Consider the following 25,892-nt stretch of genomic DNA (forward strand, 5'->3'; position numbering starts at 1 on the left):
ACCCACAGTTTCTGACACCCTGCTCTCTCCTTCCACTCTGTGCATGTGGGAACCATGTCATAGTCTTGGAACCATGCTCAAGGCAAACACTGTAACTCCTGTGTTGGTCTTCACAATGGTCAGGAGATTGTCCCAAGAACAGAACTCTGCATGAGATCAGTATTATTGAAACATTTACCACATTTCATTGCATCTAAGACATGCTTTCTTTCAGTTTGATACCCTGGGTTGGGATGTGTCTCTCCATCACTATCAGGTCAGAGTTTAATTAGTATCTTTTTCTTTCTTAGTGGTACACAGTAATGATGCATCTTACAATTGGGGTCATCTTAAATGTGATTATATATGGAATTGTGTGCCTGTTACAAGCAAGACTCTCTTCTGGGTGCTGCAGAGAATAGGGCCTGAGGCAGCATGTTCTTCTCTCAGGGTATTGACATCCTGCCACAGTGGAGAGGAGCAACCCAGAGAGCCGTCATTTGAACAGGAGAATTTCATACAGCATTGTGTTTTGGAAAAACTCAACAGGGAAAAATGATAAAAAAATGTCTAGGGCCTTGGGCCACTATGGTGGGGATGGCCCATGAAGGTCTCTGAGGAGGTAAAGCTGAGTGCGGGAAAGGAAGTTACATGATCAGATCTGGGACGAGAGTTTTCCATAGTGAGGGAACAGCCAGGTGGACCCTGAAATGAGAACAAGGTTAGTGGGACACTGTTGGTATAGTTGTTCTGGGCATAATTATCTAAATACACGAAAATAGAAATAATCATATATGTTCCCAAAGACCTTGTCTCTCTGTCCTTGATTTGTTTTCACCAATTCCTCCATCTTTACCTTCATCTAGGACTGTATTAGTTTCCCAGGGCTGCTGTAACAGAATACCACAAACTTGGATAGCTTAAAACAAGAGATATTTATTCTCTCTGCGGTTCTAGAGGCTATAAGTCTGAAAACACGGTGTTAGCAGAGCTATGCTCTTTCTCAAGGATCTAGGTGAAAATATGTCCCATGCCTTTCTCTTAGCTGCCCTGACTCATAGACACTGCACTGTAATCTCTGTCTCTGTGATCTAATGGCATTCTCCCTGTGTGTCTGTATCTCTTTTATTCTTATATTGATTCCAGTCACATTGTAGGAGGGCCCATCCGTACAGCAGTATGACCTCATCCCAACTTGATTACATTTGCAAAGACCCTATTTCCAAAGAGGAAGTCATAGTCACAAGTTCTGGGGACTAGTACTTCAACACACCTTTCTGGGGGACACAATTCAACTCAGAGACATTGATGATGCATTTCAAGAAAATGTCTTAATGGAGGCTGGTGCAACTGTGATAACATGGGGATCAAACCTTCCTACCACCAAACAGATCTATATTTTACCTACTAAGGACAAGAACCATGACTACATTTTCAGTGTAAAAAGCTCAAATGCGTGGCTTACCAAGTGGAAAACTTTATTGGTAGAAACAATTTGATGTTTCTACAAACAATTTGATGACCTTCACTAACATCTCTAAATCTAATCATGAGTGGCAAAATTAATGTTCCTACCTTTGGAGTATGGGGATGGCAGCAATAGCAAATATAGAAGTTTCAAATAACTTAGTGGCCAGTTATGATCATTAGTATTGACATAAAAATAGCTAGTTAATTCCTCAGTATATTCCCTCTAGTATTTCCTGGATCTTTTGAAAGTTATCATAAAATAATAACAGCTAACATTGAGTGCTTACCACATTTTAAGGATTATGCCACCCAGTTTAAATGTACTGTAAGCCCATTCAACTCTTACAATAACTCCATGAGTCAGGAACAATTATTATCCTCACTTTACTTAGGAGGACACAGGTTAAGAGAACTTGTATGTCTCATCAATGGTCCCAAGACTGGTGAATGCCAGAGCAAGAGCTAGATAGTCTAGCTCTAAGGCTCATGGATATAACTACTCCTCCTACTTCTCTTCAGTGCAGCTCCCTCATTTCACACCAGAAATGTGAGGTCACACAACTAGGAGATACCAGAACAGGGAGAGGGATCCAGAATCTTGTGATTTCCAGTCCCGTGTTTCCTTTTCTTCCTTTTGTTTTCTCAAACTTTGTCAACATTCACAGGCCAGTGAAATTTTCCAGCTTGGCATCTGACCCTCACCCCAAGAGCAGACCTCAAGAAGTCTAGAGAAACTCTAGTTGTCAAAGGCTTGTCGAGTGATACTGACCCTGCTCAGTGGATATCAGCCCCCAAGAAGCCCAATCATTACTCAGGAGCATCTGGAGCATTGTGGGCACAGAGATGCCCATCTAATCGAAAATTGATATTATGGACCTATATCATTGCCACAGAGGCACATCTGCTCTGTCCCATCTGACCACTGGGTGATCAAGACTGGAGCTGGAAAAATGTTGGTGGACCACTTCTCTGAAATTGAGAGACTAGATTCTGCATGGGATATCATCTCCTGTGCCATGTCCTCTCAAAGCTAGAATATTGTCTGGGCACCCTTGGTCCTAGTCTGGGGAAGGGAACTGAGTGGCTGGGGGTCAGGGACAGGAGGGAGATTTCTCAAGTATAGATTTTAGTATTTTGCACCCTGTGAATGTATTAGATAATAAATTTTTTTAAAAGATCTGAAGCCTTGCTTTGGATTCATGAGAAAATACTGAATACATTGTAATCAATTAGTGGGGTCTCCCAGGCACACAGGATAAAGCAGTGTCTACACATGGGCTGTACTTTTCTTACCTCTAGACACTAGTCATGATATTCATAATTTACACTTCATGATGACAGAATTTCTCATTTCCCAGAAAGAAGATTCCAGGGCAGTTGTCAATGTTTTGCACATTCCCCCGTTTTCTCCTCAAAGTTCACCATGACTACATAAGTGTCATAAAATGGGTTTTTCACAGCTTCTCAGTTGTAAGAGGGAGAAATACAGACAAACCCATGGGGTCTTCTTTGTGTTTAACCTCACTCCCTCCAGTTGCCTTCATTGAAAATAGATGTTGGCGTCTTTTTTGCCCCCCTGAGGGGAGTACTTATCCTTGTGCTCTCCTGAGCCACGCCCTCCTCTCTTTTGCAGGAATTAGATAGCAATTGTACAGGCGCCTCCCGGGACTTCAGCCTCCAGCCAGTTTTTAGACAGAAGAGGAGCACAGGTGTGGCGTCTCAGGATGAGCCTGTTTCGATGCTCCTGCCTGGGAAAACTGCCCTCAACAAACACATTTGTTGCTCATACATTATCTGCTGGCTATCTACCCATGTGCCCATCTGTCGAGATGGCAATGAGCCTGATCCCAGGCCCCAAAGCCAGCTCTATTAAACCTAGGTGCCAACCACCAGTGAGCTGGCTACAGGAGACTTCACCCTCTGGAGACCCCTTCTTCTCACCTCCCCCTGAGGATACTGAGCCTCCAGCATACTTCTAACTTTCTCACCTGGTTGCTGTCTGGAGGTATGGCCCCCTTTGGAGACTCCAGCTTGGGATGAGAAAGGCCTGCCCCCTGGATGGTGAAACCCAGTCTAAGCTGAGCTGTGAGGAAGGGAAGAGGTGGTAAAATTGAGATGTGGGCATGAGTTGGGTGGGATATTGTCTGCCTGCCCTGGGAGCAGAAGGGGACATAAATGTAGAGTAATTAAAGGTACATCCCTTTCACTGAATCTCATTTGTGTGAGTGTGAGAGTGAGTGAGTGTGTGTGTGTGTGTGTGTGTGTGTGTGTCTGTGTGTGTTTTGGGGATGACTAAATTTACTCACATTGTCAGTAATAAATCAAATGTCTTTATTCCACTCCCTTGTTCCAAAATGGGTTTGAATAGACAGATAAAATGCCAAATATCTGTAAAACCTGCTAACAAGGGCACATTCCCATCTCCCATGTTACATTTAGACCCCAAAAGGCACCTGGCAGGGAGGAGGAAGATGATTAACTATGGTTTGTGGCTGGCATAATATCAGGCACACTCAAAGAAATATCAGACACTCAAAGAAAGCTGTCGAATGAGTAAATGAATAATAGAGATCCCCTCACAGAGTAGTTGTGTGAATGAAATGTGATGAGTATGTCTACATTAATTTTTGAATGGTTACTATATGCCAGGCACCATACTAGGTTGTGTGGAGGTAGCATCAAGCAAGATAGACAAGATCCCTGCTCCTGTAGAGCCTATCTCCTATCAGGGAACAGACAAAAACAAATTCACAATGCAAACTGCAGAGCTCAATAACGTTTATTTTGCTCCTATGGAAAGCAGAAAAATTAAGAAGACTTGCCCATATGTATGTGATAAGGGCCATTCACTTGTATATGCCAAATGGTTTCCAAAGAAACTCTGCCTCCATAAACACATACTCATGTACATAAACATATAAAGTCATACACACACACACACACACACACACACACACTATCCTCTTGGACTTGGAATGCTCATGAATTTTATATTATTTTTTCCCATAAAATTTGCAAGATACAAACCCATATGACCTCACAGGAGGTCTAGACAAGAATCTAGAGATCTCAGGTTGTTTGAAGCCATTGTCAGGTCACTACTTCAAATCAGAACATACAGGCATTACTTTTAAGTCCTAAAACCTGGGTCTGATTCTGGCCGCATCTGGATCATGGTTTCTGAGTCATGTCCCACTGTGTATCTGCTCTAGAAAACTACAGAAATGGAGAATGACTACAATAGAATCAGGGCTTGTGAAAGATGGACATTGGAGAGATTCTTAGACAGGAGATGGGTTATATTCCATTTCCTCTATGATCCCATCTGCCTTACAAATTGTGGATTCTTAGAACATTCCAGAGCTCTGACCTCCTTAGGCTGATTTGGTGGTAGGAGTTGAAGGGTGGACCATTGTCCATATGGTTGAAGTCATTTGGGTGTCAGAGAGAGAAGGCCACTTCAATTAAGGTGCTACATTTAGGAAAACTTCATCCCTATGAGGTAAAGACTGAGTCTCTTCTCTAGCATATTTGGACCATTATGACAAGTCCAACATCAAAATTACTCACTAGTAGCCCATTGTAGTCTTGCCATAGTGACCGTCTCCCATTATAATCAGCAAGATTAAAAAGACAATATCTGTGAAGATCTCTATGGCTGACAAGTGAGTGCCCATGGGAGAGAGAAGACCTTCTTCCACAATGTACTGGGATGGAGGCAGATCCTGAGCCCAGAGAGTCACCCTTATGAATGGTGGCAGGCCAGGGTAATCTTCTCTATGAAAATAGGGATCTTTTCAGTCTTGTCCATCTCTGTACCATCAACAGCTATCACAATGCTGGTACAAAGTAGGTACTCAATAACATTAGATGAATGAATGGCTTCATTAATTAATGGCTGCAACTTTTCTCTTCCCCACAATAAAGTGAGTGTGGTAGGAGTATAAGCAGGACTGCTAACCCTAAAGCAGAGAAACTGGTAGTCTTGGTGGTGGTGATGGAGAGAGGATACTTATCACTAAGAGGTAACATTACCATGGGCAGGTTGCAAGAGTCCAGCAAAAGTCCAGCATAAATCAAATTGTCAAAGATTAAAAAAACAGCTGTCATCAATAAACCACTTCCTGCAAGTTTTGTAGAAACATGATTTGGTACCACCTCTCTAGAGAAGAACGTTGGAAGTAAGTTTCAAAAAAATTTAAATAGGGATCCCTGGGTGGCGCAGCGGTTTGGCGCCTGCCTTTGGCCCAGGGCGCGATCCTGGAGACCCGGGATCGAATCCCACGTCGGGCTCCCGGTGCATGGAGCCTGCCTCTCTCTCTGCCTGTATCTCTGCCTCTCTCTCTCTCTCTCTCTCTCTCTCTCTGTGAGACTATCATAAATAAATAAAAATTAAAAAAAAATTTAAATATATTTTAAATAGAAATAGTGTAGCTGGGCCCAGCCAAACTGGTGTACATAAACTAGTTTAGCAGTTTATCTTAAGGAGATCTCTGAGAATGTGCTTGGATGTTTCATTATTAGAGTGATCACAATGTCTTGTTTAACCTAGAAAAATGTCGGAAATAGCTTAAACATCCTACAGTAATGGGCTGGATGAGTAAGTTGTGCTCTTTCCTTGTCCTGGAATACCATGATGCCTTTTATTTTATTTTATTTTATTTTTTTTAAGATTTTATTTATTTATTCATGAGAGACACAGAGAGAGAGAGACAGAGAGAGAGGCAGAGACACACAGGCAGAGGGAGAAGCAGGCTCCATGTAGGGAGCCCATGTGGGACTCGATCCCGGGACTCCAGGATCACGCCCTGGGCCCAAGGCAGGCACTAAACCGCTCAGCCACCGAGGGATCCCCCATGATGCCTTTTAAATGATGTTGTAGACACATACTTGTCAATACAGAAACTTGTGCATTCATGAGTATTAGGTTAGATTCTAGTAACAGAGACCCAAAAAAGTGTTGTTTTAAGAAATGAAGAGTTAGTTTCTTTCTTTCTTTTTTTTTTATAAATTTATTTTTTATTGGTGTTCAATTTGCCAACATATAGAATAATACCCAGTGCTCATCCCATCAAGTGCCCACCTCAGTGCCCGTCACCCAGTCACCCCCACCCCCCCGCCCACCTCCCCTTCCACCACCCCTAGTTCGTTTCCCAGAGTTAGGAGTCTTTCATGTTTTGTCTCCATTTCTGATATTTCCCACTTATTTTTTCTCCTTTCCCCTTTATTCCCTTTCACTATTTTTTATATTCCCCAAATGAATGAGACCATATAATGTTTGTCCTTCTACAATTGACTTAAATTCAAGGCTATGATGAGGCTCTTCAGTCTTCTAGAGTTGAGCTTCCAGATTTCTGCTGTTTCAGGACTCATAAAAATCCTTGGGATTGGGTAGCTATCAAAGAGTTGTAAGTAGCATATGAATTTTCTCCGTACTGGTTGTTATTTGTAATAATACCTTTATTCTATTCAACAAAATTTGGAGCTGTTCTTGTTTATTTGACTTGTACGAATTCAGTCAGTGCTTATGAAGACTCTAGATAAAGGTGTTGGGAACATGAGACTCCAGATGGTCATGGCTCTGTCTCATTGATTAGGCTACTTTAAATTTGTATTGGCTCTTTTACTTCTATTATATTTTCAATAAATAGCCAAAGTTTCAGGAAAACAATAAATAGGCAAAGTTTGAGGAAATAGTCAAAGTTTGATGCCACAATAGTAAATGAAAGACATATGTGCACTCTAAGTTGGGCTTATTTTAGCATTTCCCAACCTAGCCCCATGTTTAATTATGTTGGATGATCTCTGAGACACCAAGAAGTGATTGTAAAGGTTTTCTTTATAAGCCCACATTTTCAGCCTTCTATGAAAGAGAGGCAGCATTTGTTCATTAGGATGGACCCTGTAGCAAGGAAAACATCACCAGTTTTACTGGAACACTCAATTCAATCAAATTAGGTGAGAGAGCATTACTTCAATACTAGCTTTGCAATGCCATGGCTCCAAGCCAAAATCACTGGAACTAAGTGTTGACTATGATTACCTCTGGGAGGCAATAGAGTTCTGGGAATCTGGGTGGGATATGGGAATCAGGGGGTCCCAAAGGACTTAAATCAGTGGGGATACAGTGACATGTTAATGATAGGCAGAGTATGAGTTAATGGGTGGGAAAGAATTAGGCACTGGGCCTGATGGAAGCCAGAACAGTTTATCACTTTATACATTTTTTCCAGTTTTATTGAGATATAATTAACACATAATATCATATTAGTTTAAGGTACAAAACAAAATGATTTGGTATATGTATACACTGCAAAATGATCACCAGAATAGGTTTAGTTCACATTCATCACCTCACATAGTTACAATCATTTTTCTTATGATTCACTTTTCAGGTTTACTGTCTCAGAGGTGTACAAATATACAATACAATATCATTAACCATAGTCACCACAGTATATGTTACATGTTCAGAACTTATTTATCTTATAACTGGAAGTTTGTACATTTTGACCACCTTCATCCATTTCTTCCACTCCCCACCTCCAGTCTCTGCCAACCAACAATCTGTTCTCAGTTTATACATTTTTCAAAAGATTTTATGTATTTATTATTCATGAGACACACAGAGAAAGGCAGAGACCTAAGCAGAGGGAGAAGCAGGCTCCCTGCAAGGAGCCTTATGCGGGTCTCCATCCATGAACCTCGGGATCATGACCTGAGCCAAAGGCAGATGTTCAACCATTGAGCCACCCAGGCACCCCTCAGTTTACATTTTTGATAGCACTCCCATTTTACTGATTTTTCATAGATCTCTTACATATGCATTTCAGAGGGGTTTAAGGTTAAAATGAAGATAAGTCAACAATGAGAGTGCTTTACTATATTAAGGGCTCACTGGGTTGCAAGAAATGGCAACCAAATTGAGTGATCTTATGTACAAAAAAACTTCTGTAAAAGAATCAGAAGTATCATGTAAAGCCCGGAGTAAGAAGTATGGGTAAAGGACAAGAGACTGGGACCAGGAATTGTAAAGCCATTAGGAGTCTGGCGAGCTTGACTGACCAGCTCTCTCTGGTTGCTGATGGAGTTTAAGGTCCAAGATGGCAGCCACAAAATGGCTACCCTGGCCACCCTCCAAATCTACAGAATGATGCAGTTTCAGCACCCAAAGTTAACTGATACTGTTTCTTTATGCTCCGATTCAAAAATCTAAAAAAAAAATAGAATGTAACTGTCCAGCTTAGGTTACGGGTTCATCCATTGACCACTCAGCTGTAGCTGAGGAAGGAGGACTGTGTCAGCAAAATATTTGAAAAAAGGTCAAGGGCAGATCCTCTAAGAAGGAATGTGGGGTAGGTAGAAATGATTACCAGCGAAAATGACTTGCATTTCTAATATATTTACCCAGAGGGAGAAACAAAAGTGTTGAGTTCAAAGTCTAGAGGGTAGATTCCTGAGACAGGAGTGCATGCTCTGTTTTCCCTCTTTGTGGCTTCTCCATTTACCTCTCTACCACTTTTCTAATTACTACCAGCAGAGCAATCAATACAAGGTTATCAACAATAGGGACAAGTTAATTAAGATGAGCAAATTAATCAGGTAATTAAGTGGCCTTTCCTGAGAAGGTGAGCCTGTTGAGATGTTAGTGACATTAGGTCATATCAAGTTGTCGTTATGCCATCTCTTAGGAATCATGGTGACTGTGGATCACGCCAGACCCAACCAAAAAATCATCATCCTCCTTAACAGTCACACAATTTCTCTAGTCTTATTCATAATAAGTCCATATTCCAATACTAACTCCCAGAGCCTTAGTCTCATTCTCAGATATGAGCCATTTGTTTCAGTGGTAGACATGAGTAGTTAATAATTCAATCCTTATTCCTGCCTTTGACCCAATAAACAAAACGCCAATCTATCCCTGGTGGCTCAGCATAGGGACTACATTTCCCAGACTCCCTTGTAGCTAAAAAACATCCAGTGAAATTAAATTTGGAAATCATTCAGTGGTTCTTCTGGGGTTCTTTGAAGGTGCTGACCCAGCTGGGAGATAAGCCCTTTCTATCCCTCTGATTGTATTTTTAAGATTATAATTTCTGCTTGTTTTTTCTTTTTTTTTTTTAACTCCTTTTTCTGTGCTGAGATTTTCTGTTGTTTTTCTTAATTTGTTTCAAGAAAACTTGTAGTTGATTGTTGAAACATTTTAATGATGGCTGCTTTCAAATCCTTGTCATATAATTCCAGTATCTGATTCAGCTCAGTGCTGGTTGTCTTTCCTTATTCACATTGTGATTTTCTTGATGCTTGGTATGATGGTTTTTTATTGTATTCTGGACTTTTAGCTGTTATTGTTAAAAGATGCTGGGTCTTATTTATATCTTTTATTTTAGCAGGCTCTTTAGGTTTAGCACGCAGGTCTTGGCAAGAGGTAGAGCTGAGATATGATCCCAGGATGAACATGTTTAAAAGCAATTTAATTTTCAGAGCCTTTGTGGAATTATTTTAATCTGCTTTTTATATCTGGTGGTGTTGGGGCTCCCACTGGTTTCTAGTAGAGCTACTTGAGAGTGCAGAAGGGTGGCACTTGGTGGAGGAGGAGAGTCTCAAGTCCCAGACAAAGAAGGTTCTTGGACTGACCTACTTGTTAGGGCTGGATGTCTCTTAGTGGGTTCAGCGAGTTTCAGGCTCTGTGAGTAAAGAGAGCATTTCTCCTGATTTCTATTTTGGGAGGAGCAAAAAGATAAAAGAAACCTTATTTTACAGATTGGAACCCACCATACCAGCATTGGACTGAACATCTCTGCTCTTTTCTTGTGCAAGAAAGAAAAAATTCTATAAGCCACTGTTATTTGTATTGTATGTAACATACAACAGAAGTTAATCCTAACTGACATAGTATCTAATGGAGAGAAGGATAGAACTGGTGGTCCTCAAAGTTGGCTGGGCTCCAATCCTCCAGACTGAACAATCTGGACCCCATGCCTCTGACCTCCTTGGCCACAGGCATCCTCTCCTCTGAAGAGTACCCTCTTGGGTGAAGGGACTCTGAATCCCAGCTTCATCATTTACTAGCTTGGTAACCTCCTGCAGTCACTTCAGCTACAACTATAAAACAGGGATAAATCCCTGTGATTCAAGGTTCTTGTGAAGATTAGTAAATATAATGCATCTAAGACGCTCAGCCCCATAGTTAATCATTCTCATCACCACTACCACCACCTTCTACCCATAGCAAACATTAAGAGTAATTTTATAAGGCATGAGTCACATGAAATGCAGCGTATCAATAATCAGAGCTAACATTTACAGAGCTCTGATCATGAACCAGACGCTGGATGTACACTTTGGGTTCGCTCATTTAATCTACACAAACTGATGAGGCTACTATCATAATCATAGCCATCATTTTCCTTTAATAAGTTGAAGAGACTGAGGTTCAAAGGCTAAGGAGTTTGCATAACATGGAGGAAGAAATGGAGCTGCGACATGATCCCAGGTCCATCTAACTCCAGAGTGAAAGATTTCATCAAGTGTGGAACCAGAAGAGGAATCTCAGAGTTTGGGGTTTGGACAATTAATTAACTCATTTATTCATTCACTCATTTGTTCAGCAGTTCAGGTACTATTGGTTCTCACGCTGTGCCAGTTCTATATTAGGCTCTAAATATACAAAGAAGGACAATGCATGGCCACGTCCTCAAGGGCTTCTTGTGTGATTGTAAGAGATAGACGTGTAAAGAAATACACACCATAAGAAGCTTTGAGTTGTGATGACATATGTATGTATATAGTGTTCATTTGGGGCACATAGCAGAAAGCAGTCAGTTCTAGGAAAGTGAAGGAATAGTTTAGCCTTCTAGCTCAGAAAGCCCAATTCTGCATTTCCTGAAAGATCTGTTTTCTAATAGAATTTTAAAGGATCTCTATTTTTTTGTTTTGCTTGTGGCAAAGAAGCACAACAGCACTTACCAAATCATACCTGAAAAGGACTTTTGTCAGCTGTGAATGAAAGAAACTGCTTGCTGTTGGTTTGAAGCCAGAAAGCACTAGAAGGTGTTTCAGCAGACATGGTACTTCCCTTCCTAGAGGTCAGAGGAAGTGCCAGAGCAGGTTAGTCTTTGTTTCTGTTTTTGCTATGGCTTCCTGACATCTCACTTGCCTTTTCTGCTCAGAGCTTCTACCAGTAGGTACCAGTTAGTTGAGTTAATGAGGAAAAGTCCATTTGACAAGAGAGATAGAAATCAAGTCAGAAAACTGGAGGCTGAGCTAAAATGGAAATGATCTTGATGATCTTGGTTTCTTACAAAACACCACTGGTCACTTCTTTTTATCAAGAACAAAATAAGTATAAAACCTCTGCTTCTTGAAAGACAGTATGAAGAAAACATGAAGAAAAGCCACAGGCTGGAAGAATATGTTGCAATTCACGTAATTGACAGAGACTTGTATCTAGAATATATAAAGAACTTCTACAACTCAATAATAAAGACAAATTATACAATAAAAAGTGAACAATAGACTTGAAAAGACAGATCACAAAATGAAATATGCAAATGATCAATAAGCACGTTAAAAGATGCTCACATTCTTAGCCATGAGGGAAATGTAAATTTAAACCATAATGACACACCGCTACATATCCTCTGGAATGGCTAAAATTTAAAAGACTGGAAAACCAAGTGTTGGAATAGATGTGGTGAGCAACTGGAATTTCCATCCATTGCTGACAGGGTTGTAAAATGGTATAACCACTTTGGAAACCAGTTTGGCAATTTCTTATAAACATTCACTTCTCTCATGATCCCACAATTCCATTCATGGATATTTACCAAGGCACATGAAAGCATGTCTACAAAAACAAAAACAAAAGCAAAAAAACTTGTGCAAGAATTTTATACTAGCTTTATTCATAATAGCACAAAACTGGAAACAACCTAAGTGTTCATTATCTGGTGGGTGGATAAATAAAATGTGATATAGCCAAATAGTGAAATGCCACCCAGCAATAAAAAGGGATCACCAACAGATTAGAGTAAATAATTGAGTAATCCATAGGTACACAGCACAAAATGAATCTTGAAAACATCAAGGCTGAATCTGTGCGAAAAGAAGCCAAACATCCACACTACACGATTCTATTATACAAAACTTAAAAAAAAAAAAAAAAAAACTCTAATGTCTCTACTGGTTTGCTAAGGCTGCCATACCAATACCACAGACTGAGTGGCTTAAACAACAGACATTTATTTTCTCAAAGTTCTGGAGACTTAGTAGTCTGAGAAGGTATCAGCAGGCTTGCTATCTTCTGAGGCCTCTCTCCTTGGCTTGTAGATGGCCGCCTTCTGTCTTCTCTCTGTGCATGTCTGTGTTTTAATGTCGTCTTCTTTTTTCCTTTTCTTTTTAAAATTTTATTTATTTATTTGACAGAGAGAGAGAGAGAGAGAGCACAAGCAAGGGGAGAAGCAGAGAGAGGGAGAAGTAGGCTCTCTGCTGAGCAGGGAGCCCAATGTGGGGCTTGATCCCAGGACCCTGGGCATGACCTAAGCCGAAGGCAGATGCTTAACTGACTGAGCCACCCAGTCACCCCTCTAATGTCTTCTTCTTATAACAGTCTTACTGGGATAAGACCCATCTGTATAACCTCGTCTTACCTTAATAGCCTCTGGAAGGGCCTTATCTCCTAATACAGTCACATTCTGATATTGGAGGTTGAGACCTGAACATATGAATTTTAGGGGACATGGGTCAGCCCAGAAAGTTGCCTTAGAGCCAAAGGTGAGAAGGAGTTTGACTACAAAGGGACATGAAGGAACTTTTTAGGGTAGAAGTTATATAGGAATTCTATATTTTCATTGTCCTGTGTCTTAATTGTCAGAGACATGGGGAACATGTATTTGTCAAAACTCATTGAAGTGAATATTTAAGCTGAAAGCATTTAGTTGCATATAAATTATACCTTTGAAAATTGATTTAAAATTAAAATCTTCACAATATTTTTAGAATTTTGAATCATAAAAGTAGTTGTTCATGGCAGAGCACTGAGATGATAAAATAAGTAAGAAATAACCCAAATGACAATCACCTATGATTGCACCCCTGTCATAATTTTGTTATATGTCATTGAAATATTACATATGACATATTTGTACATGTATATCTCCTAATAGCAAAATACAACACATATTTTTGGCAAGCTGGCTTTTTCTTTTACTCACCAATATAAGCACCATTCATTGTCATTAAGTTTTATTACTTCAGTTTGAAAAATTTTATAAATTGTGGGCCATCATTTAATTAGCTGGTCTTAATTGTTTGATATTTAGGTCATTTGTGATATTTCTTTTCTTATCATTAGCACAGCCATGCATTCTTATAGTTAAATGTGTGCACAAATCTATAATAATTTTTTTTAAAGATTTACTTATTTGAAAGAGAGATTGAGAGAGCACATACAGGGGGAAGGGGCAGAGGGAGAGGAAGAAAGAAAATATTCAAGCAGACTCTGTACTGAGCATGGAACCCAACGTGAGGCTGGATCTCACCACCTTGAGATGATGACCTGAGCTGAAACCAAGAGTTAGCTGCTCAACTGGCTGAGCCACCCAGGTGCCCCTGTAATTATTTCTTTTTTTTTTTTTCCTCCCATAATTATTTCTTAAGATACATTCTGCAAGTAGAATTTCTGGATCAAAGGCTAGACAGATTTGAAGGCTTTTGATACCTGTTTCAAACTAGATAATTGTTATCTATGGTATCACTTATTATTAGAAAAATCTGAACTATAATTGAGTGAGGTATTTAGAAATATTTGCCAATTAAGAGAAGGAAAATAGGATCTCTGTGTTTTAGCTGGGGTATTTCTTTGAATGCTCCCACCAACCTATCCTTCCAATCTTGGCTCTGAAGAGATTAGACTCACAAATATTACATGACTGAGTTCAAAGGATGGAGAGAGAGCAAAGATGGATGACTTCTGACTCTTCAAATCTCCCTGCCCCAGGGTCAAGCAGCTAATATTGGCTCTGTCGCTAAACAGATCCCTAGGCAAAGGGAATTTCTGAAGCACATTCTTAGTTCAATTACAAGCCTGACCACTGGGTAGGAAAAAATGCCTCAGTGCCCAACCATCCTGGTCCCACTTCAGGCACTTAATACGTAGGAAAAGTGAACTCATTCACACTGAAGGGTCATGAGCTAGTATGGCTGACACCCATCCCATCATCATCTCCTTACCAAGGGTAGACATCTATTAAGGCTTTCATCCAGTTACTGAGCTTTCCCTTGGGGACTCAACCACCACCACCACAACGAAAAGAAAAAGATCAGGACTCAAAAGAGCATCACTCTAAAGTGAAGGGAGAGTGAGACCAAATAAATGCTTTTTTAGTAATTATGGAAAAACAAAGCACTAACTGGTTGGGAGAGGAACAGATCTTTGTTTTCTACAACATTCCAAGCTCTTGCTCTCGCCTCTGACTTTCAGTCCGCTTTCCTGATGAGGGGGAAAGTCTGTTCATCCTCCAGTCTAGAAGAAAACCTTGAGACTGGAAGGCTCCATAAAGGCAGAGCTATTGGTGCTGGTAAAAGAACAATGTTGTATATTGTGAACATGAGAATTGATGAGGTCAGAACCACCCCCGGGACATGAAAATATATATTTATGTAAGAGGCAGTAAAATTTGCCTGCAATTAAGTTTTACCAAAACCCTCAAATCTGTTGTTTGGTTTTAAGCAGATGTTGAAAAGGTTTATCCTGGATTCTGTCTTTATTGATAGGATGTCTTTTGATCTGCAGCCAAATAAGAAATCTGGATGTTATTTTGGATTTGGAAATTTCCTTTAAATAAACATATTAGTTAAGTATGTAAATCTGCTTATCATCACTTTGGGCATATTGCCAGAGTAGGAAACATCTGGGACCTGGTGTCAGCCGACTTATTAATTCACACTTAGAGTATGTTTCACCCACGTTATTGCTGAATAATGTTATCTTGATTGCCTAAGTCAGCTGTGTCTTGACAACAGTTCGTTACAAGTTTGAGGTTTAAATTTTGACTCATGAGAAATCCACCAAGCAAGGCCTGTCTGGGCCCAACGATCTGGGCTTCCAGCTCCCTTCAGGATTGATTTCGGAAATTAATTGTTAACATTTTGGATTATGAATGGTGGAGATCTGTGTTATTTATCTGAACTGGCCAGCATGTAATTCCGGGAAGGGATTATATGACCTCCTCCTGATAAGCACTGAAGTGGGGTCATTAATACAACTTTCTGCCATAAAGCTCTTGCCATTTTATGGAAGTGCCTTTCCCTCCAGTTAAAACGATACTCAATCGACTTCAACCTTTAAGTCTAGAGTGAATCATTTTGTCCGGTGGGCTGGTAGATGATGAATGGCTGCAGCCCAGCATTCTCAGTAATACAGGTAATAGAGCATATAAATCCAAGGAGTGCTATGCTCCTCACACACTTCCAGGCCAGGAAATGAGCACCAGGGGATGGATGTGTTTGGAGATCACCCTAATGAATGAAGACTTTGTGCTCAGCAGAGAAAATGGTTTTAGCCTTTGGTTGATGGAGCAGCTGGAATTCATGTTCCAAGGCCCAGGAGAAATGAATTATGGGAAAAAGGAATTTCAGAGAAGCTGTGATATGTGTGTCTCCTGGTTGATCCTCACAAAACATCTGCAAGACTCCTTTGGTGTATTAGCTAGGGTGGGTAGTACTAGCTACTACAACAAAGACACCTCCAATTGCAACAATAAAAAAAAAAAAAACCTTAAGGGATGCAGCAAAAGCAGTAGTAAGAGGGATGTTTATTGCAGTAAGTGCTTACATTAAAAAAGAAGAAAGATCTCAAATAAAAACCTAACTTTACACTTTGAGGAGCTAGAAGAGTGAACTAAGCCCCAAGTTAGCAGAAAGAAAGAAGGAACATGAACAAGATGATTTTAGCTTGTGTGAAGAACAGTGAAGGAGAACATTCTAGAGTAGTGAGGTAGGAAGTGATGGGCAGCAGCAGGTCTATACTGGAGAAGATGATCAAGGATGACCTCTCAGAGGAGGTAACATTTGAACTGAGACTTGACAGATGGGAAGAGCCGGCCACAACAGGCAAAACAGCCAATGACAAGACGCAGAGGCAGAAACAAGTCTGGCATGTTGGAGGACATTAAAGGTTCATGCAGCTAGGAATAAGGGGAAGCCTTTTTAGGGAAGAGGCTGCTGAGACAGGAGGTGTCAATCACACAAGATCATAAGATGATGTTATGGAGTTTGCATTTTATAATACAGGAAATAGGGCAAGTGACAGGAAATGAAGCTCTTCGCTACTTTCTGCTTTATCACCCTACTTTGCATTATTGCTTCTTAGGTGTTGTCACTTTGCTGTCCCTTAGCTCCAGCTGTTCTCCCTTAGACACACCAGTTTCTCTGTCTCCTCAGAGCTTACCTGCCCCTCACCCCTCCACTCTGTGCATATATTTACCTTCTGAATATCTTCTCTTTGGCATTCGATTTCCCAATACAGTGTTTTCTCTGCTCTGCAGACTCGCAATCTAACAAGGAAGGGAGGTTTGAATGGTCTCCGGCCTCATTCTGACCATTGGCAACCAGCAGACACCACGCCAGTTGTCTAGTTGGAGGAGATGGACCAGTTGAACCAATGTCTTCCTTTTCTCATAAATGGTGTTCACTACTTAGGACTTTCCCTTGAGCCTTTAGGCAAGAGATGAGCCTCTGAGTGAGGAGAAGTGAGAAGGAAGGAAGGAAAGAGTAGGAGCTATCGAGGCCTGAGAGAGTTTAGAGGGAAGGGTAAATGTCAGCCAGAGATGCCCTCGCCTGACTCCTGGATTGAGAGAAGTTATCTCTAGCCACTGAGTATATTTCTCTTTTCTATCCTCAACAGAGTCTTCTTCCTTCTGACCTTTGCCTGTGGATTTGAGAAAAAGCAACCATTTAAGAACTTAAAATGTAAACTCACTTGGGATAGAGAAAGTCTGGTTATCCTCTGATTAAAGAATAAAAATAATGGTGTCCTTTCTCTCTCCCTACACACATGCACACACACACTCACTCATACAGTTTGTCAATAGTTTGTAAGAATTGGTGGGTGGATTCCACTCTGCCATAGACAGGTAGATTCCATCTTTTTACTGGAGTGGAATATGACTCCTCTGAAGTCCCTGCCTTAGTTTTTTTTTTTTTTCCTTTTCTTTTTCTATTTTAAAGAAAATAAGTTATAGGAATAATGCATTAAGTTACAGCAAGGAATGGGTGGAGTCCTAAAGGAAAAGAAGGGCAGGTGGATTTGGGCTTCTTGCCTAGAAAAAGTACCTGCCTTTTATATTAGGAAGAAAAAAATGATACTTACTTTCAGGTTTCTATAGCAAGGAGGATAGAATGAGCCTTGGATTTTTCCAAATTCCCTTGAGGAAGATGGCTCAGGGTGGTTTGTTTCTTAGATACTGAGGATACCTTAGGTAGGTACTCAAGCTTACCTGTTTCCACCTATGGTGATGGTTGGAGAAGACTCATATCTTCCAAATTCCTGCTGAGGAGTTAGGACAAGTTAAGCATGATTCCCATACAGATGACTTTGGAGAATCAAGAACAAAGATACCCTTTGCTCTTCAAAATGTGATTTGAGAACCTGCCAATTATTATACAATCATTAAGAATGTATTGATCACTCACTCACTATTGCATCCCATCAGACAGACAGGATCCCTAGCAATGGTATCTGGTTGGGGAACGGAGCCACATCTTTACTGTACTAGAATTCCTTTCATTTCAAATAATGGAAAACCCAATCCTAACTGACCAAAACAAAAAGATAAATTACTGATTCGCGTAAGTGAAAAATCCAGAGGAATGGTTGTGTATATTAGTTTTTGGTGTATGATAGCTCACCTCAACATATAGGAGCTTAACATAACTACTTATTTAGCTCAGAATCTGTGGTTCAGTAATTAGAGCTGGGCTCAGCTGGATGGTTCTCTTGGTGTCCACTGGACCCCCTCATTCATCTACTCTTCATTATGGATGGGCTTCTGGCAGGTGACTAGGATGCTTGGCTGTCCTCCACATCATCTCTCACCTTCCAACAAGCTAGCCCAGGCTTTGCTATATGGCAGCAGGATTCTGCAATAGAGTGATAGTGTACAACTTCACTTCCGCTGCATTGCTTTCACCAGAGCAAGTCATGAGACCAGCTCATATTCAAGGGGTAGGAAATAATCCCCATCTCTCGATGCTCTCAGTGAGAGAATGTGCAAAACCACAAAAATTTTGGATGCAGAGAAGTGTAGAAACTTTATAGTTTTCTCCAACCCATCCCATCAAGGTTGGCTTTAGGTAAGGCTATCTTGGGGGCTTGAACAATGTCATCATTCTACTGTGACATTCTTCTGTGGATTTCAACCTCAGGCTCCTCATTTTGGCTCAATAGCTCCAGCTGTCTAGTCTAGTGGAAAAGAACAGCCCATTTTTGATCATTCATTGCATCTCAGTCTTAGAGGTTAACTGACTCATGTGTATATAAATAACCAGTCTCTGGGGCCAGAGGGATGCAGTACATTGATTGGCCCAGGCATGGCCATATGTTCCATCCTTGCAGTGGGAATGGAGCCCCACTGAAAGTGTAAAGCCTTTGAGTAGAAGATGTTGGAACCTCAAAATTGATGGTTCTTGCCAGAAGGAGTAATGAGGGCTGCTGGTGAAAGTGATGATGGTAGAATGAGAACAGACATCCATAAAGTGCCCGTCATGGAACACAACACATTTGCTGAGGCTCCATTTGCTGGTTATATAGGATCATGCAGTAGGTTAGAAATGCATCGCATTCACATCTGAACCCAGATCTTCAGATACCAAATCCTACATTTTAGCCTGAATTATTTTTCTCCTCGGCACTGGGCATAATTCTACATCATACAAGGAATAGATGCTCTTGCCTGGAGGGGCTTTTACTTTGTAATAGAAACATCACCCTGATGGCAGCCTTGGCTTTTCATGATCATCTTCTACATGTTGTGGGATCAATACACTTTCACATACTTGCCCATTCACTAAAGCATTATCTCCCCAAACTTCTTTGTCCCTGCTTATATTTGTCAACTTTACAATCCTTTTATTACCAGCAAAAGCTTTGGGAAGCAACAAATAAAAGCAGGGATTATAAAAGGATTCTTATTAAAGCATGCTTTCTTTGAGGCACAGAGTACAATGCCCTCCGTTCTCCCCTTGTGAAAAGATGTGTTTTCTTGTTTAATTAGAACAGACCTCCATTCCATTAGAAGAGGACAAGTAGGGCAGCAGGATTGAGACTCCAGGCCCCAAGAAAAAAAAAAAGTTTATTTATTTCAGCTCCAGCCAACTTTAAGAGCGTATTGTAACTTTGTGAAATATTCTATCATATTTGGGATGAATGAATACATGTAAAGCACCACATCCCTGCCACATAGTAATTGGTCATAATCTCCATTTTTGTTGTTGGTTTTGTTTTTGTTGTTGTTGTTACTTTGCAATTAAAGCCTGTGTTGGAGAAATGCAAAGCCAAGTGCATCAATTAGGGTCCTAGCAGGAAACAGATGGTACACTCAATTTGGATAATTCGAGGGGAGCTTAGTAAAGGGATTGTTTGCAAAGATGCGAGCAGGGTTAAAGGAAGCCATAAGAGACAGGGTTGTACCCCAGAGTTAGCAGTGTGGGCAACTGTCTCATTTAGAAAGGGGGTTGGCAATCTATGGCCCATGGGCCAAATATGGCCCACTACCTATTTATGAAAATAAAGCTTTATTGAAACACACCTAATGTCTGCCAGTTACTTTCACAGTTCAAAGGCAGAGTTGAATAGTTGCATCAGAGACTGTATGGCCTGCAGCAGCTAAAATATTTACTCTGGCCTGTTACAGAAATATGTTACATCAGGGCCGGGATAATGCATGGACCCAAGGGTCCCAACTTCCTTGACTTTTGCACCTGGCCACCCAACTTGTCTTAGTCTCAGCCAGATTTGCTGATCTTGGATGCAGAGATTAGCTATATAGAAAAGGCTGCCTGGCAGGAGCTGTGACTTTCTGGAAAGAGATGTAACCAATACATGGCAATTCTGCAGATATGGAGATAGTGTATAAACCCTGCAGCCTGCCTCCAAATACTCAAATGGCCTCATCTGCTTGGAAGGCGCAGGGCCAGGGAGCTAGCAGATAGGGTCCATAAAGATCAGCTTCCTGGGGACAGGGTAGGTTGAAGAAGGGTGCAGGGCGTCCTCAGGGGCAAACCTGAGAACAGAAGTGAAGAAGAAGAAATGAAGAAAAGAGGTAAGTGAGAGAACTTGCTTCGAATCCTAAGGGGCCCCAGAATCACAGTCTGGGGCAGGGAAGGAAGATGGCCTCATTCAGCCCAAAGAAACTGATTATCAACACATCAAGTCCGTTTTGATATATACAATTGTTTTGATGTACACGATATACCCAATTTTGGTATGTAAATGGTACCTCAATAAAGCAGGAAGAAAAAAAAAGACATTATATTAAAAATTGCATCCAAGGGAGGAAAGTTCCTGGCTCATTTATTAAACAACACTTATTTTACCCTTCAGAAATAGGAAACCCTGACCAGTTCTGAATTATATGAAGACAAAGTGAACCTTCCTTTCTCCAACAACACATCCCAATTATCATTAAATGATGAATCTTTTGTATTTAAAGTCTGTTTTCCCAAACACTGTGGGCTTTATCATTACCTTGATCTAGCCCCACACCCAGTCCAGTGTGGCATATAGCAATTGTTTAAAAAATGTGTGTTGAATAAGTTCACCAAAGACAGAATATGTGAAATACTTTGCACCTAAAAATAACACAGTATGTCAATGGGATAAAGGGTATATGGGCAAATGGCAAACATGAAAAGCAGCAATGTGAAAGTTCTTTTATCAGAAGCAACTGGGACAAATAGATAAAGTTGAAACTTGGAATGATTAAAAAAAATATTGACCTTAAATATTTAACTTCTTTTTAAAAGACAAAACACATATATTATTTTGCCAAGCATATGATGTAGGATTTGGTCTCTTTTTTTTTTTTCCTTTTATGTGGCTGCATCAGATCGCTGAGAATTCTAGATTATCCTTCTTGCGTAAAACTCATTCACAATGCATTATCTATGACTTTCGGTTTCATGTTCTCTAAAACGGTATGTGAAACCTTAGCAGGCTTAAAGAGTATTTTGATGACCGTTCCCGTATAGATCTTCACAATTTTCCTCATTTAAAAAAATATTTTATTTATTTACTCATGAGAGACACACACACACAGAGAGGCAGAGATATAGGCAGAGGGAGAAACAGGCTCCCTGTGGGGATCCCGATGCGGGACTCGATCCCAGGACCCTGGGATCACAGCCTGAGCTGAAGGCAGCTGAGCCACGCAGGTGTGTCTCCTCAATTTTTAATGTACCAACACTCCTTGTAGTGTTTTTTTAAAAAAATATTTTCAAAGCTTCCAATCTAGTTTTCACAGAAACATCCCTTTCCTTTGCTGTTCACATGGTATTAATATACATCATCACAATCACGTGTATAACTAGAAACTAAACAAGTTTGGGAATGGACTTCTAGTAAACACAGCACTCAACAGATGGAAAGCAGGACTAGGAATACACTGAAAAGTAACCCGCTGGCCATGAACTTTCCAGCCACTGGAGGCATGAGAAGTGTGTTTTACAGACAGAAGGGAGAGCGTGGTTAATTTGGTAAATGGACTAAGTAAAAGCTACTGAAGAGAGATTTTACTGTACGTAAATAGCACTAAATATTTCTGAGGTCACCTTACAAAGAATGATCCTGTCATCACTGACGTTTGCCCTTCTATCCTGCAGACAACCCAAAATGATCATAAGAAAGACAAAGCAACACTGCATAGTGGAGTTGCTTGCAGTTAACCACAATAAGGGTATCATTCTGGACTTTGCACGGTTCTTCTGCCCCCAGCACAGACCCAGGGCAGTCATCTGCAGGCAACTGCATGACCTGTTTTCTTTTGGACTGATTTTTGCCCAGTGTTTTGCATTCCCACTGAGTGGGGGATGGAGGGAAGCATGAGTACAGCACTAGATGTACTAACGTGGCCCTTGAGTTGGGGGAGAGGTCAGGGAATGGGGCTCTAGTCCTTTCTTGAAGGAAATGACCTGTGTTGAAAAAGATTAACCAGCAGGTGACCTATGCTCCAACCTGATGCTGCCACTTAGTAACTTGGTGACCTTGGGCAGGGCACTTACACGGCTATGTCTTCCATACATTATTTATAAAATAAATGATAATTAAGAATGATGTCATTAAGAATATCCATGTCTTAACTTCTGTCTTAGGAAGGCTGTGAGTCCTGAGTGGAAAAAAAATGCAGGGTTGTGCACTGAGGAAAGGGCACTTGCAGTGTTAAATGTTTCCCTCCCTCCTGCTTCTTCCAGATCAGCACTTGTAACAGTCAGGATAAGCTTAGTGATGCTGCAGTAACAAACAGCCTCAGATTTCAGCCGCTCAGAAAACAAAGGCTTATTTTTTAACTCACATCACAAGTCCATCACAGATTTGCAGGGGTCTCCAGTGAGTGTACTCGCTCATTCTGAGGTGTTAGCCACCCTCTTGAATATTGCCAATTGCCACAGCAGAGAGGAGGCGGGAGCTCTACAAGGTGCCCATTGGCAATGAAATGTCCGACCTAGAAATGAAACTTGAAACTTCTGCTGGCAGTTCATTAACCAAAACTATCCCCGTGGCCTCTGTCTACTCCCAAAGGGTAGGAAATATAATCCCCCTGATACCTCAGAGAGAGATCTGGAGATGTTTGGTGAGCAGCACTGATGACTACCGCACCACCCTTTGACCTCATGTTGTTCTCCTACCTTCCCTTTCCGGCCCTCCCTGGCCCTCCCCCTCCTTCCCTCATTTCCCCCCTCCCCTTCCTTCCTTCCTTCCTTCCTTCCTTCCTTCCTTCCTTCCTTCCTTCCTTCCTTCCTCTGACTTTCTTTCTTTCTTTCTTTCTTTCTTTCTTTCTTTCTTTCTTTCTTTCTTTCTTTTCTTTTTTTTTAAATTTATTTATTTATGATAGTCAGAGAGAGAGAGAGAGAGAGGCAGAGACACAGGCAGAGGGAGAAGCAGGCTCCATGCACCGGGAGCCCGATGTGGGATTCGATCCTGGCACCCTGGGCCAAAGGCAGGCGCCAAACCACTGCGCCACCCAGGGATCCCCTCTTTCTTTCTTCTTTCCCTTTCTTTCTTTCTTTCTTTCTTTCTTTCTTTCTTTCTTTCTTTCTTTCTTTCTCTTTCTTTCTTTCTCTCTCTCTCTCTCCTTTCTTTCTTTCTTTCTTTCTTTCTTTCTTTCTTTCTTTCTTTCTTTCTTTCTTTCTCTTTCTCTCTCTCCCTTTTTTTTTTGAGGAAATGTCATACAGTGGAAGTGTAAACTTAGAAGTCAAACACAATTTCCTGTCACTTATAGGTGACTTTTGGCACATCACTTAAACCTGTTCTCAGTCATCTCATCTAAACAAGATATGAAGATTAAATGAAATGACACATGGAAAAATCTTCAGGAACAAAGAAGCTTAACACGTGTCCATTTCCTGCCATAGTTCCTCAGTTTCTCCCTTCTCTTTCCTCTCCATTCTTCTAAACTCTGCTTGAAGGCAGGGATGAGGGTTTGGGGGTCAGGTGTGCGACTTCAGAGAGAAACAATTTCTGCTTTTCCTACCTCCAGCTGTATCTTCAGGTGATCGGCCCAGTAGAAGCCAGAGTGAACAATAATCCCTCAAGGGCATCTCAAGGTCATCTCAAATAGTTGCTATGAGAGCTCCAGAAAAGCATCTCTTGGGGGGCACTTGTCCAGGTCTCTCAGGAAAGGCCCTGTGGTATCCAGCAGTGTCCATGTTTTACCAACTTCCACCTGCATCTGAATCATTAAAGAATCTTGGTAGATTCTGATTCTTCAGGTCCAAGGTGCAGTCCAAGACTCTCTACTTCTGACAACCTTTCAGGTGGTGACAACGCTGCTGGTCTTTGGACCATACTTTGAGTAGTGAGATTCCAGTGGGGGAAACATGAGGATATAGGGGCCATGGACTTAATAAGAATCCTGGATCTGCTATGGGTGAATTTCAAAGCTTGGACAAAATGCTTAGCAACTCAAAAAACTCCTTTTCCTCATCCATAAAGCAGCAACACTCATGATGCCACTGTTGTCACAAGACTTAAGTGAGACCATATATGCGAAAAACATTGTCAAATGGAAAGTGCTGTGAAGAGTGAGTTATTGGTAGCTCTTCAGACTCAAAGCACCAGGCTCTCCCTCAACCAGAAGAGAAGCACTCAGTCTAGACCATGTCCATTATATGTGGGCAGGAAGCTTAATGGAAGGGTTGGGAGGTGGCCCCAAAGCTAGGGAAAGTTGGTATGCATGGTCGGCGCATAGGCATCTTCACCAAATAGAACCTGTTAAACCAGGCCACAAGCAGTGAGACCCTATTTCTTCTTATGGGATGCGGTGATAAAGAAATTACATAGTTATTTGAGAGGAACATAAATAAAGATTAATAGGTTAATGAGTTATTTTCCTTTCATTACTACACTATTGTACTTTATTATAATTGCTTTGCACTCATTTAATTAAATTTGAACTGGGGCCAACACAAGATAATTTGTTTTCCCTGTACTGAACAATGAGTATGCAGATTGGATGTACTGAAGCAGTAATCAGCCCTCTGTTTGCAACACTTTTCTACTCTGAGTAGACATTATAATTGATAATTTGATTGTTGCAGCACTCTGTGCAATATATTTTAAAGCAACATTAACATAATGGAAATTATGTTGTGAGCTTAATCTCAGCTTTTCACTGAGCGGCTATCTGGCTCCTTGGTAGAAACCAGTGAGGGTCTGACAGCAGCAGATCTACGTCTGTCTCTCTCTCTCTGTCTCTGGGTCTCTCTCATTCTCTTTTTCTCCCTTCCCGCCTCTCTCCCTCTTTTCTCCTTTCCATTCTCTCCCTTCCTGCTCCTTCCTCTCTTCTTGGCCTCCTCCCCGTTCCCACACTTATTTCATTTCTCCTTCCCTTCCTGTCTTTTCCTTTCCTCCCTCCCCCCATATCACATCCACATCCTTTGCTTACCTGGTCCTTCTAGATCTACCAAAGAAGGCCAAAGGGTGACATAGCAGTGTGGACAGCAACCCCTCCCCAGCCGCATTTCCTAATTTTGAGATCTGGTTCACATCTGGGACATTCAGGAAAAGCCAACAGGGGGCCTTTCCCAGAAACAGCCCAATGAAAAATTATTCAAGGTGGTCAGCGACACAACAGCCAGCACCGCATTCGGGGCTGTTGATGAACGTGATGGATCGATTCACAACATGGTCATGCGCTCTTCAAGGGCCGTGTTGCAAATTTTGG

At 41.1% G+C, this 25,892-nt stretch overlaps 2 long non-coding RNA genes across 2 annotated transcripts; one reads left to right on the forward strand and one right to left on the reverse strand.

The window, feature by feature from the left end:
- Positions 1-300: 300 nt before the first annotated feature.
- LOC111092850 lies at positions 301-4,937 on the reverse strand. The gene is made up of 3 exons (XR_005355038.1): positions 4,820-4,937; positions 3,438-3,532; positions 301-684 (listed from the first exon to the last, which is right to left on the reverse strand). It is a non-coding gene; the product is annotated as an uncharacterized LOC111092850 (long non-coding RNA).
- Positions 4,938-5,008: 71 nt separating this feature from the next.
- On the forward strand, positions 5,009-17,479 carry LOC111092849. The gene is made up of 3 exons (XR_005355037.1): positions 5,009-5,298; positions 11,404-11,562; positions 17,360-17,479. It is a non-coding gene; the product is annotated as an uncharacterized LOC111092849 (long non-coding RNA).
- Positions 17,480-25,892: the final 8,413 nt, after the last annotated feature.

The sequence above is a fragment of the Canis lupus genome, chromosome 2 (assembly GCF_011100685.1).
Source record: "Canis lupus familiaris isolate Mischka breed German Shepherd chromosome 2, alternate assembly UU_Cfam_GSD_1.0, whole genome shotgun sequence".
NCBI lineage: Eukaryota > Metazoa > Chordata > Mammalia > Carnivora > Canidae > Canis > Canis lupus.